The sequence below is a fragment of the Microtus pennsylvanicus genome, chromosome 13, assembly GCF_037038515.1.
Source record: "Microtus pennsylvanicus isolate mMicPen1 chromosome 13, mMicPen1.hap1, whole genome shotgun sequence".
Taxonomy (NCBI): Eukaryota; Metazoa; Chordata; class Mammalia; order Rodentia; family Cricetidae; genus Microtus; species Microtus pennsylvanicus.
Window position 1 is genome coordinate 17,681,137 of NC_134591.1, and position 13,387 is coordinate 17,694,523.

At 39.7% G+C, this 13,387-nt stretch overlaps 1 pseudogene; it reads right to left on the minus strand.

Annotated features, from left to right (window-relative positions):
* Positions 1 to 3,964: 3,964 nt before the first annotated feature.
* Positions 3,965 to 5,190, minus strand: LOC142834232 (large ribosomal subunit protein uL3 pseudogene; annotated as a pseudogene).
* Between the last annotated feature and the right edge of the window lie 8,197 nt (positions 5,191 to 13,387).

Consider the following 13,387-nt stretch of genomic DNA (forward strand, 5'->3'; position numbering starts at 1 on the left):
ACACATTATACAGGTTTCCTAATGGTCATGGAGTATTTCATTCAGAACCCAGCAATTTCCTTGGGAGAAAGCCAAGTCTCTCAAAGTGACCATATGTAGTAAATTGTTGACAGACCCAGTTGAGACCAGGCTTCAGGGCATGACAGTCCACTTATCAAATATTTGAGTGAAAGACTGCCCACGTAATTGCATCCCCAAATGTTCACACCATCCCAAGTAAATTCTATACTCTTCACTGAGGCTCTGAACATATGCCATAAGAACAAGGCCTCCCATTACACCATATCTAAATTCCTGAGCCCAGCATTTGTGTGCATAATGCATTGGTCTGTAGCATGAACTCGGACAGTTTGTTTTGGATCACTGTGATCACAGCATCTGCTGCTATCCCAAGTAACTGCACCAGCACACATGCTACGCAACAAAGTTCACACACTTGGAGAATGACAAACACACAGCATTTTACCGAGAATGGTGAGGGGAAAATGTTTCTTAAGCATTTGTTGAGACATAGTTTTCCATCAGAGCTGATCTATTTTTTTTTTAAGGCAGAATCATGTTCAAGGTAGTGAATCCATATATTTTACCAGACACTTGGCTTTCTCACTGAGAGGCTCCACTGCGTTTAAATCCTGTCTTAAGCAATATAGGGAGTGTTACGCAGATTAAGGCTAGAATAATTACAGGAATTCCTTTAAAATCAGTACTGACCAATCTTTCTTTTTTTTTAAATATTTATTAAGAAAAAAATGTTTCCGCCTCCTCCCAGTCTCCCATTTCCCTCCCCCTCCTCCCACCTTTCTCCTCCTCCCCCCTCCTCTCCTCCTCCCTCTCCAGTCCAAAGAGCAATCTTTCAATCTACAGTCAATGTTTGAAATGGGTTGATCATGAAATATAATAAAGATTTGGGAAGAACATTGGTTTTAAAGTGAACATGTCATCTAAATCAATTGGAGCACCAAAATTTATATTGGAGACTACTTGCTCATAACAATTTCTTGACTTGCCATTAAAGTATGCAATACATAAGCATTAAGTTCTTGTGTTAGCTTTACTGAAATTTGGTCCATTCCAGCCATGGAAGTGCATAGAAAGAGGCAAAGAAAAGTCCAAACCCTGTGCGATCTGGATTGGAACCATAAGCAAGAGCTACAATATAATCTACTAAGTAGAATTGCACCTCTTTAGTAATGTAATTTGGGTATAGAAATATGGAGAGTTTCAATTTTAAACAAGATAGTATTTTACTTCAAGTGAATAAGACACTTGAAGAATAAAATCTGTAATTTATATTCTACTGTAGGTTTCCATTTCTTTCTGATTGTGCAGACAGAATTAAAACTGTACCATGATTTTTGAATGTGAGCTAATTTCAATAATCTATTTTTGTCAATGTATAAAAATAATGTGTATAATATTCATTATATATGATGAGTTACTTTGATGTACTTTTTAAGATTTTATGACTAAAATTATATTACAACATAGTTTTACCACAACTGAATGGGCTTATTTTCATGATTTTTTTTTCTACTTCTTGATTCAGGAATAACTTTGGAGCTTTCTGTTTGGGACTGCATCAGTTTCCAAGGGGCAGATTACAACTCTCAATTGATTATAATACCATGTTTCTACTGGTCCATAAAATTTATACTGAGTTAAATGGCAATTTGTCGTAACCTTTAGCCACAATTGAATATTATGATATTAACCATTTTCCCACTATTGTGATAGCAAAAATCATCTAAACATTTGTAAGCAAGTAAAAATGGTTGTATGTTTCTAGATATATTAAAATAAAACAAGTTTTCTATGAATAAAATTTATATCTAAAATAGAATTTATATTGATAGTTTTTTGTTTGATTTAATTAGAAAAATACATATATTTTCTAATGTAGTTGTATGAATGCTTGTGAATAATAATATTTCTTTGCAATAATTTCTAAAGGTATGCTTAAAATGTTTGTGTAGCACAATTTCTAATTGGATATGATAATAAAACCCATGGTCAGATATTAAGGTGTGAAAGCTGAAAGATCAGAGAAACAGAGCAGCCAATCACTAGTTCTTATTGCTACAAAATCCTTAGACTAAATGGGTGCCCTTTCTCTGCAAGTCCCCAGATTGAGTGCTGTCTCTATGAAATCTCAGACAGAATCCTGAGCTCCTGTCTCTCCTGTCTTATAGTCCTCTCTCTGCCCAGCCATGTCACTCCAGTCTCCACCTCCCTGGTGCTGGGGTTAAAGGTGTGAGTCACCACCAGAGCTTGGCTCTGCTTCTCTTTTAGACTGATTCAATATCATGTATCCCAGGATAGCCCTGAACTCACAGAGATCCATCTTTTTCTGTCTCTTGAATGCTGGGATAAAGGTGTATACCACCACTGCCCAGCCTCTATGACTAACTAGTGGCTTAGCTCTGTACTCTGATCTTCAGCTAAGTTTTATTTGTTGAAGCACCAATAAAATATCACCACATTCCCCCCCCCTTTTTTAGCTAAAAATTTAAAAAAGGTTATAAGTAAGAAAAATATGTATAATACAAATAATAACTCCATGCAATATGTAGAGAAAATAAGTATATTAATAATGCCTAGTCCATTTGACAAATTCATAGAAAATATACCATTGTATATCATGTCTTAGTGACGCCAAAGTGTTTACCTATATCACTTTTTATTCTAACTGGCCTTGCATAATTATCTTTTTTATTTCTCTCGATCTTATACAGTTTACATTCTTTAGTAAATTTCTTTTTCTAGTGTTGTAGGGAGCGGGGCCCCTTGTTCTGGCTGCCTGGCTAGCTTACACCTGAAATAATCACACAGAAACTGTATTAATTAAAAACACTGCTTGGTCATTAACTCTAGCCTCCTATTGGCTAACTCTCACATCTTGCTTTAACCCATTTTAATTAATCTATGTTTGCTACGAGGTCATGGCTTACTGGGAAAGATTTAGCATGTCTGACCTGGCATCTCCATGGAGGCTCTCTCACTCCGTTTTCTTTCTTTCAGAATTTAGTTCTGTCTTTTTTGCCTCCCTAAGTTCTGCCTTATCAGGCCAAACAGTTTCTTTATTGATTAACCAATAAAAGCAACGCATAAACAAAAGCACATCCTATACCACCTAGTCTGGTAAATAAGAAAACTGACTGCTTAGAAAGTCACCCTAGGTTCCTTTGTAATGTTGGGGCATCCATCCCTTACCCAGAGAATTAAAATATTTCACTGACTATTCTGTGAAGCAGAATTTTTGAAAGACTACCCACCTTGTCTTGGCAAGATTTGGCAGTCACTCTCTTTGTGTCCTGCTTGTCCCATTTCAGAGCATACAGTCAGTAGTCTAGTAAGAGCACTTTCTTGCCCAGTTACTTACTTTTGTCACAATCAAAGTAGGTCTATGTGGACTATCTTTGCTATACATGATCTTTTCCAATATAGATTTTTGTTGCCAGGGGCAGACATGTCTCATTGCCATAAAAAGGAACCTATGTTATTAAAACATCTTAAATTCCATATTCTGCATGTCTCTGAATTGTTTGCAGACCACCTGTCTAACTAAAATTTATCTTTTTGACTTTAAATACATACCTAACATGACTACAAGTTTGATTGTAATAGGTGACTAATTACTACTCTGAATTTTTTATTATCCTTAATAGTTGGTAATAATAACTTTCAAGGACTAGAAATTTGCATTACATTGTTAAATGAGTTGTATGGATACAATACCTCTATCTATCTATCTATCTATCTATCTATCTATCTATCTATCTATATCTAATTTGAAGAAAATTAGAAATGTATGTATAGCATGCAATACCATCTCTTGGCCTATATTAGCATTTTCAAAAGCCATAGATTCAAATATTTGTCTAGCTTCTGAATTTAGTATCATTCTATTTACTGCTGAAGTCAATTTTTTTTTTTTTTTTACTGAAAAAGTTTTTTTGAGACCACACTAGTCAGGCAAATTCTGGCAGTAAGCATCTTCCTCCTTGGCAATGCAGTCTTTCTTGAGTTGTCCCATGAATGTTTTCTTCTCCTCCGTGGTCTGGAAATGACCATGTTCAAACTTGGAGGTGGTGTCAATGAATTTCAAGTCAATCTTCTCCAGAGCCTGCCATTTGGTCTGCACCAGAAAGGATTTATGGAGAGTGAGCCCTTGCTTCTTGGTTCCACCACACAGCCTTTGGGCATGATGAAGTCATTGGTTACCTCACCATAATGGACAAAGTCACTCGTTGGGTTGATACTCTTGTCAGAAAGATCATAGTCAGTAGATGCATTGTTTTTGATCAGCTTGCCATACTTGATGAGGTAGCCCTGACCAATCTTGTAAATCTTCTTGTTGATCTCTGTTGATGATGGTAGCCTTTCTTCCCAGCCCGACCCACAGAGAAGGCCACTCGGGCAGGGTGCCAAGTGCCAATACAGGCAACCTTCCGCAACTCTTGATGGGTCTTGTGGGGCAGTTTCTTTGTACGCCAACGACTGGTCACCCCTTTGTAGCCTTTGTCTTTTATTACTCCAGTGACATCAATCATCTCATCCTGTCCAAACACCTGGTTCACAGGAACTTGCTGCTCCAGCTTCTCCCAGGCCCAGTCTAGGTTCTCAGCCACAGTGCCCCCATTCACCTGGATCTCCGTCAAGTGTGCCTTCTTCTGGAGCAGAGGAAGCAGACATGTCTGAGTGTGGGCAATTATCTGGATGACTTGGCAGTATTTCTTCATGCTGTTGAAGTCTTTCTCCAGCTGTTTCTTGCCCATGTCATCCTGCCATTTCTTACAGTATTTGGTGAAGACCTTCTTCTTATATTTGTGCCAGTTCTTGTGGAAACGCCTTTTACACTCATCACTGATGTGCTCAGCAAATACTGTTTTGAAGGTGCGGAGACCCCGTGGGGTTTTGATGTATCCCACGATGTCCACATCTATCATAGGCTTCCACAATGGTTACAGCCTCCTCAACTTCTTTCTTGTTCACCTTGGATCCTGGTCTGTTAGCCTCCCAGAAAATGTGGGTCATGCCAGCCTCATAGCCTAAAAAGGCCGTGAGGTGAACAGGCTTGGAAGGGTCATCCTTGGAGAAGCTCTTCATTTTCCCATGATGCCTGTTGCTGCATTTCTGAGGCAAGAAGCCCAAGGACCTATGCCTGGGAGCAGAGAATTTCCTGTGAGACATCTCTCGTCACACGCCGCCACCACCGATAGAGGCTGAAGTCAATTATTATAAGAAATAATCGAAGGTTTATTTTGGGCCCGGTATAGCATTAGTAAATGGCTCAATTTTCTTTCCTACCTCTTCAATTCTGTCCAAATCATTCAAAGCTGTTGCATGATATAAAGCCAGGGTGTGGATATCATATAAAGATTGCCTTTCTACATTACCATAACCTCCTTCTTCAAGAATATGGTCTTGGGAGATTTTCATACCTCTAACGCTACTTCTTTGTTCAATGGTCTTAGTCTTCTCTTTCTACGAGGTCCTCCATTTTAATTGAAGACAAGTCTCCAAGACTGTTGTAGCCAAGTCTCTCCAGTCTTGAGAGATAATTCTATTACAAGTCGACCACAAGTATAACATCTGCCTCACAAAAGGTGAACATATACCAAATGAGACTATTGATTCCTTGAATCTCCTTGAATATAATATTCCCACAGCATTCCACTGAGGGTTTAAACAGCCTTGGAGATGCATGCCATTTGGAAGTTCCTGCTCGGTGACTGGATATATTAAAGTTGGTTTGAAAAATCTTACACTGTTCTGCTCTAACCTTATAATGCAACACTAAAATTGGTTCTCCTTTAAATTACTCAGTATGGATTTGAATATCTCTATGATATATTTTAATAAGTTTTTCTAAGGCCTGTATTTGGTACTCATATCAACCAATGTTTTTAGATATAAACTAAGAATTATCAAGATGATAATTAGCATTATGTCAACCCAAGTTGATTATCCTTGCACTTAATTGATTTAAATGTTCAAATTTTATATCATTTATTGTATAATCATGAATGAAAGTGAAATTGAATTTCTCATTTCATTCATTTCATTGCATAACATACAGAGTCGTAGCTCACTATTGTTAATTGTGTTTCCCATTTCTCTCTCTCTCTCTCTCTCTCTCTCTCTCTCTCTCTCTCTCTCTCTCTCTCTCTGAGACAGAGTCTCTCTGTGTAATAGTTCTGGCAGTCCTAAAACTTGCTTCATAGCTCAAGCTGGCCTTAAACTCACAACAATCCCTCTGCTTCTGCCTTCCCAGTACTGGGATTAAATATGTGTACCACCACTGTCCAGCTATGCGTCCCATTTTTAAGATGGGAAATAAGTCTTTTAATTTATTCCTCCCTTTAGTAATTCCCAATTGTCTCACCAAATCTGCCGATGATGATGATGGTATGAGACTGATTGCTGCTGCATAGAATAGTAGAAGCCTGACCAGGTTTCAAGGCAGCTAAGTATTTTGGCAGCAGCCCGAGAAGGGGGTCCAGGGAAAGCCCAGAACCCACCTGGAGAAAAGAAGCCAAAGAGCCAGCTAAAGAGCTAATTCCTGTGGCGTTTGAACCCCAAACACCTGTGGAATTTGCTGCAGAAAGGCTGTAACAGAAAAGTTCAGACCTGCACAGAGGACTTGGGAAAAAGAGGATGGGTAAACCAAGTTGGTGAGTTGGTGACTCTGACCATGTGTAGCTCCTGCCTGTGCCATTGGTTACAAAACCACAGGCAGGTGGCTTTAGTTAAAGGTAAGCTTTATTTGTTAAAGCATGAACAAAGTATCAGCACATGTCCGGGGGGGGGGGGGGGGGGCTGTTATGCAAAGATATAATTCAACGAGTAATATAGATTAACAATGTAAATAGATGGTCAGCATATATGTAGAATCCTAAAAGATATGCACATGGAAAAAATGATGAACCTAAAAAAATGAAGTAAATATGCATAAAATGTTTCAAGTATCAAGAATAAGTAATCACGTTTATTTTTTCAGGCTAAAAAATAATCCTATTAATACTGTATTTTGGTATAGAATTCAACTAAAAGTGATAAACTATATTGGATAAATTGAGTATATCTTTTTTTTTGATTATTTTTTTTTATTGATAAAAGAATAAAGGAAAAAAAAACAAATTTCCACCTCCTCCCAGCCTCCCCTTTCCCTCCCCCTCCTCCCACTCTTCTCCCCCTCCTCCCACCCCTCTCCCCTTCTCCCCCCTCCTCTCCCCCTCCCTCTCCAGTCCAAAGAGCAGTCAGGGTTCCCTGCCCTGTGGTAAGTCCTAGGTCCTCCCCTCTCCGTCCATATCTAGGAAGGTGAACATCCAAACTGGCTAGGCTCCCACCAGGCCAGCAGATTGCGTAGGATCAAAACTGCGTGCCATTGTCCTTGGCGTCTCATCAGCCCTCATTGTTCGTCATGATCAGAGAGTTCAGTTTTATCCCATGCTTTTTTTGGTAATTGTCCAGCTGGCCTTGGTGAGCTCCCAGTAGATCAGCTCCACTGTCTCAGTGGGTGGGTGCACCCCTCGCGGTCCCGACTTCTTTGTTCATGTTCTCCCTCCTTCTGCTCCTCATTGGGACCTTGGGAGCTCAGTCCAGTGCTCCAGTGTGGGTCTCGGTCTCTGTCTCTATCTCCATCAATCACCAGATGAAAGTTCTAAGATGATATGCAAGATATTCGTCAATATTGCGCTAGGATGGGGTCATTTCAGGTTCCCTATCCTCAGCTGCCCAAGGAACTAACTGGGGACCTCAGCTTGGGCACCTGGGAGCCCCTCTAGGGTCAATTCTCCTGCCCACCCTAAAGTGGGTCCCTTAACTAAGAATTGTGGTTCCGTGCTCCCCTATCCAACCTTCCTTTATCCCGATCCTCCTATTTCCCCAAGTCCCCCCTCCTTCCCTTCTACCTTTTCTCTCCCCATCTCCCCTTACCCCCTTCCCACCCCACCCCCAAGATCCCACTTTTCTCCCCGGCAATTTTGTCTACTTCCCTTATCCAAGAGGATAACGATATGTTTTTCCTTGTGTTCACCTTCTTACTTAGCTTCTTTAGGTTCGCCAATTGTAGATTCTGTGACCCCTATTTATGGCTAGAAACCAATTATGAGTGAGTACATCCCATGTTCTTCTTTTTGGGTCTGGGATACCTCACTCAGGATAGTGTTTTCTATTTCCATCCATTTGCATGCAAAATTCGAGAAGTCATTGTTTTTTACCGCAGCGTAGTACTCTAGTGTGTATATATTCCATACTTTCTTCATCCATTCTTCCATTGAAGGGCATCTAGGTTGTTTCCAGGTTCTGGCTATTACAAATAATACTGCTATGAACATAGTTGAACAAATGCTTTTGACATGTGATAGAACATCTCTTGGGTAAATTCCCAAGAGTGGTATTGCTGGGTCCAGGGGTAGGTTGATCCCGAATTTCCTGAGAAACCGAAACACTGACTTCCACAGTGGTTGCATAAGATTGCATTCCCACCAGCAATGGATGAGGGTACCCCTTCCTCCACAGCCTCTCCAGCAAAGGCTATCCTTGGTGTTTTTGACTTTAGCCATTCTGACAGGTGTAAGATGGTATCTCAAAGTTGTTTTGATTTGCATTTCCCTGATTGCTAAGGAAGTTGAGCACGACCTTAAGTATCTTTTGGCCATTTGAAGTTCTTCTGTTGAGAATTCTCTGTTCAGTTCAGTGCCCCATTTTTTAATTGGGTTAATTAGCATTTTAAAGTCTAGTTTCTTGAGTTCTCTATATATTTTGGAGATCGGACCTTTGTCTGTTGCGGGGTTGGTGAAGATCTTCTCCCAGTCAGTAGGTTGCCTTTGTGTCTTAGTGACAGTGTCCTTTGCTTTACAGAAGCTTCTCAGTTTTAGTAGGTCCCATTTATTCAATGTTGCCCTTAATGCCTGTGCTTCTGGGGTTATACCTAAGAAGCGATCACCTGTGCCCATCTGTTGTAGGGTATTTCCCACTTTCTCTTCTATCAGGTTCAGTGTTTTCGGGCTGATAATGAGGTCTTTAATCCATTTGGACTTGAGTTTTGTGCACGGTGATAGATATGGGTCTATTTTCATTCTTCTACAGGTTGACATCCAGTTGTGCCAGCACCATTTGTTGAAGATGCTTTCTTTCTTCCATTGTATACTTTTAGCTCCTTTATCGAAAATGAGGTGTTCATAGGTTTGTGGGGTAAAATCCGGGTCTTCTATACGATTCCATTGGTCGACTTCTCTATTTTTATGCCAGTACCACCCTGTTTTCATTACTGTAGCTCTGTAATAGAGTTTGAAATCAGGGATGGTAATGCCTCCAGAAGATCCTTTATTGTATAGGATTGTTTTGGCTATCCTGGGTTTTTTGTTTTTCCATATAAAGTTGATTATTGTCCTCTCCAGATCTGTGAAGAATTTTGATGGGATCTTGATGGGGATTGCATTGAATCTATAAATTGCCTTAGGTAGAATTGCCATTTTTACTATGTTGATACTCCCAATCCAAGAGCAAGGGATGTCCATCCATTTTTTGGTATCCTCATCAATTTCTTTCTTCAATGCCTTAAAGTTCTTGTCAAATAGATCTTTCACTTCCTTGGTTAGATTTACCCCAAGATATTTTATGCTGTTTGTGGCTATCGTGAATGGAGAAGCTTCTCTGATTTCCCTCTCTGCTTCCATATCCTTTGTGTATAAGAGGGCGACTGATTTTTTGGAGTTGATCTTGTATCCTGCCACATTACTAAAGCTGTTTATCAGCTGTAAAAGTTCTTTGGTGGAGTTTTGGGGGTCGCTTATGTACACTATCATATCATCTGCGAATAACGAAAGTTTAACTTCTTCCTTTCCAATTCGAATCCCCTTGATCCCATTATGCTGTCTTATTGCTATTGCTAGAACTTCCAGCACTATATTGAAGATGTATGGCGAAAGTGGACAGCCTTGTCGTGTTCCTGAGTTAAGCGGGATGGCTTTGAGTTTCTCTCCGTTTAATTTGATGTTAGCTGTCGGCTTGCTGTATATAGCTTTTATTATATTTAGGTATGACCCTTGTATCCCTAATCTCTCCAAGACTTTTAACATAAATGAATGTTGAATTTTGTCGAATGCTTTTTCAGCATCTAATGAAATGATCATATGGTTTTTTTCTTTCAGTTTATTTATATGCTGGATTACATTGATAGATTTTCGTATGTTGAACCAGCCCTGCATCTCAGGAATGAAGCCTACTTGATCATAATGGATAATTTTTCGGATGTGTTCTTGGATTCGGTTTGCCAGTATTTTGTTGAGGATTTTTGCATCGATATTCATGAGTGAGATCGGCCTGTAATTCTCTTTCCTGGTTGAGTCTTTGTGTGGTTTTGGTATCAGAGTAACTGTAGCTTCATAAAAGGAATTTGGTAATGACCCTTCTGTTTCTATATTGTGAAATACATTAAGGAGTATAGGTATTAGGTGTTCTTGGAAGTTCTGGTAGAATTCCGCATTGAAACCATCTGGCCCTGGGCTTTTTTTGGTAGGGAGGTTTTTGATAACCTCTTCTAATTCTTCGCGACTAACAAGTCTATTTAGATTGTTCACCTAGTCCTGATTTAACTTTGGTAAATGATATTTATCTAAGAAAGTATCCATTTCCTTTACATTTTCCAGTTTTGTGGCATATAGGCTTTTGTAGTAAGATCTAATGATTCTCTGAATTTCCTCTGTGTCTGTGGTTATGTCCCCCTTTTCATTTCTGATCTTATTAATTTGAAAATTCTCTCTCTGCCGTTTGATTAGTTTGGATAGGGGTTTGTCAATCTTGTTGATTTTCTCCAGGAACCAGCTTTTTGTTTCATTGATTCTTTGGATTGTTCTCTGTGTTTCTATTTTATTGATTTCAGCCCTCAGTTTGATTATTTCCAGTCTCCTACTCCTCCTAGGTGAGTCTGCTTCTTTTTTTTCTAGAGCTTTCAGGTGGGCTGTTAAGTCTCCAATGTGAGCTTTCTCTGTTTTCTTTAAGTGGGCACTTAGTGCTATGAACTTTCCTCTTAGGACTGCTTTCATAGTGTCCCATAAGTTTGAGTATGTTGTTTCTTTATTTTCATTGAATTCCAGGAAGACTTTAATTTCTTTCTTTATTTCTTCCTTAATCCAGGTGTGGTTCAGTAGTTGGCTGTTCAGTTTCCATGACTTTGTGGGCTTTCCGGGGGTAGCCTTGTTGTTGAATTCTAACTTTAATCCATGGTGATCTAATAAGACACAGGTGGTTAGTAATACTTTTTTGTAACTGTGGATGTTTGCTTTGTTACCGACTATGTGGTCGATTTTCGAGAAGGTTCCATGAGCTGCAGAGAAGAAGGTGTATTCTTTCCTATTTGGGTGGAATGTTCTATAGATGTCTGTTAAGTCCATTTGTTTCATTACCTCCATTAGTTGTCTTATTTCTCTGTTAGGTTTCTGTCTGATTGACCTGTCCATTGGTGAGAGAGGAGTGTTGAAATCTCCTACTATTAGTGTGTGCGGTTTGATGGCTGCCTTGAATTTTAGCAATGTTTCTTTTATGTACGTGGGTGCTTTTATATTAGGGGCATAGATGTTCAGGATTGAGACTTCATCCTGATGAACTGTTCCTGTTATGAATATAAAATGCCCCTCTCCATCTCTTCTGATTGATTTAAGTTTGAAGTCAACTTTGTTAGAGATTAGTATGGCCACACCTGCTTGTTTCTTAGGTCCATTTGCTTGATAGGCCTTTTCCCAACCCTTTACTCTGAGTAGGTGCCTGTCTTTGTGGTTGAGGTGTGTTTCTTGTAAACAGCAGAATGTTGGATCCTGTTTTCTTATCCAATCTCTTAGCCTGTGCCTTTTTATAGGTGAGTTGAGACCATTGACATTAAGTGATATTAATGACCAGTGGTTGTTAACTCCGGTCATTTTTTTTTAGTCGTAGAGTTTGTGTGTATCCCTTCTTTGGTTTGTGTTGATGAAGGGTCTCTAGATGTCTGAGTTATTGTGGTCATTATTGGATTCCTTGGTTAGTGATTTTCCTTCTATTACTTTCTGTAAGGCTGGATTTGTGGCTGCATATTGTTTGAATTTGTTTTTATCCTGGAAAATTTTATTTTCTCCATTTATAGTGAACGAAAGCTTGGCTGGGTATAGTAATCTGGGCTTGCATCCATGGTCTCTCAGTTTCTGCAGTACATCTATCCAGGACCTTCTGGCTTTCATGGTTTCCATGGAAAAGTCAGGTGTAAGTCTGATAGGTTTACCTTTGTAAGTAATTTGGCCTTTTTCCTTTGCCGCTCTTAATATTTTTTCCTTATTCTGAATGCTTTGTGTTTTGATAATTATATGGCGAGGGGATGTTTTTTTTTGATCCAGCCTATTCGGTGTTCTGTATGCTTCTTGCACCTTCATAGGTATATCTTTCTTTAGGTTGGGAAAGTTTTCTTCTATAATTTTATTAAATATATTTTCTGGACCATTGAGCTGCACTTCTTCTCCTTCTTCTACTCCTATTATTCTTAGCTTTGGTCTTTTTATTGTGTCCCATATTTCCTGAATGTTTTGTGATGAGAGTTTGTTGGACTTGCTGTTTTCTTTGATCAGTGTGTTTATTTTCTCTATGGTATCTTCAGAATCTGAGAGTCTTTCTTCTATCTCTTGTATTCTGCTGGTTATGCTTGTTTCTGAAGTCTCTATTCGTTTACCTAGATTTTCCATGTCCAGCCGGCCCTCTGTTTGTGTTTTCTTCTTTGCCTCTATTTCAGTTTTCAAGTCTTGAACTGTTTCCATTATCTGTTTGATTGTTTTTCCTTGGTTTTCTAGGGTATCATTCACTGATTTATTCAATTCTTCAAACTTTCTGTTATATTTCTCATCCATTTCTATAAGGGCGTTTTTTACATGCTGTTTAAGGGCGTCAATCACTTTCATGAAGTCAAACTTTTCTCCTTCTTGATTAAGGTGTTCATGACCTTCCGTTGTGAGGTCGCTGGATTCTGGTGGCTTCATGTTGCTTTTCAGTTTGTTGGGCGAATTCTTGCCTTGGCGTCTGCCCATATCTTCTTCCAAATACTCCCTTATGGGTCTTCTTTTACCAGATCAGGTCTCCTTGCCTACCCAACGCGGCCTCACCAATGTTGGCTCTCCTGGCACCAAGGGATCAGGTCTCCGTGCCCAACCCTGGCTCGTCCCAACGCTGGTTCTCCCCAATGCTGGTTCTCCCCAACGCTGGTTCTCCTGGGCCGAGAGATCAGGCCTCCGTGCTGGTTGGGCAGCTCGCAAACAAAGCACCTACCTTCCTTGGTGCAGGCAGGCCACAGAAACAAAGGCAGTGGAGCCTGCCTGGGCTCCGGGAGGACTGGGACCCAACTCCCAATGCCTCGCGCCAAAAG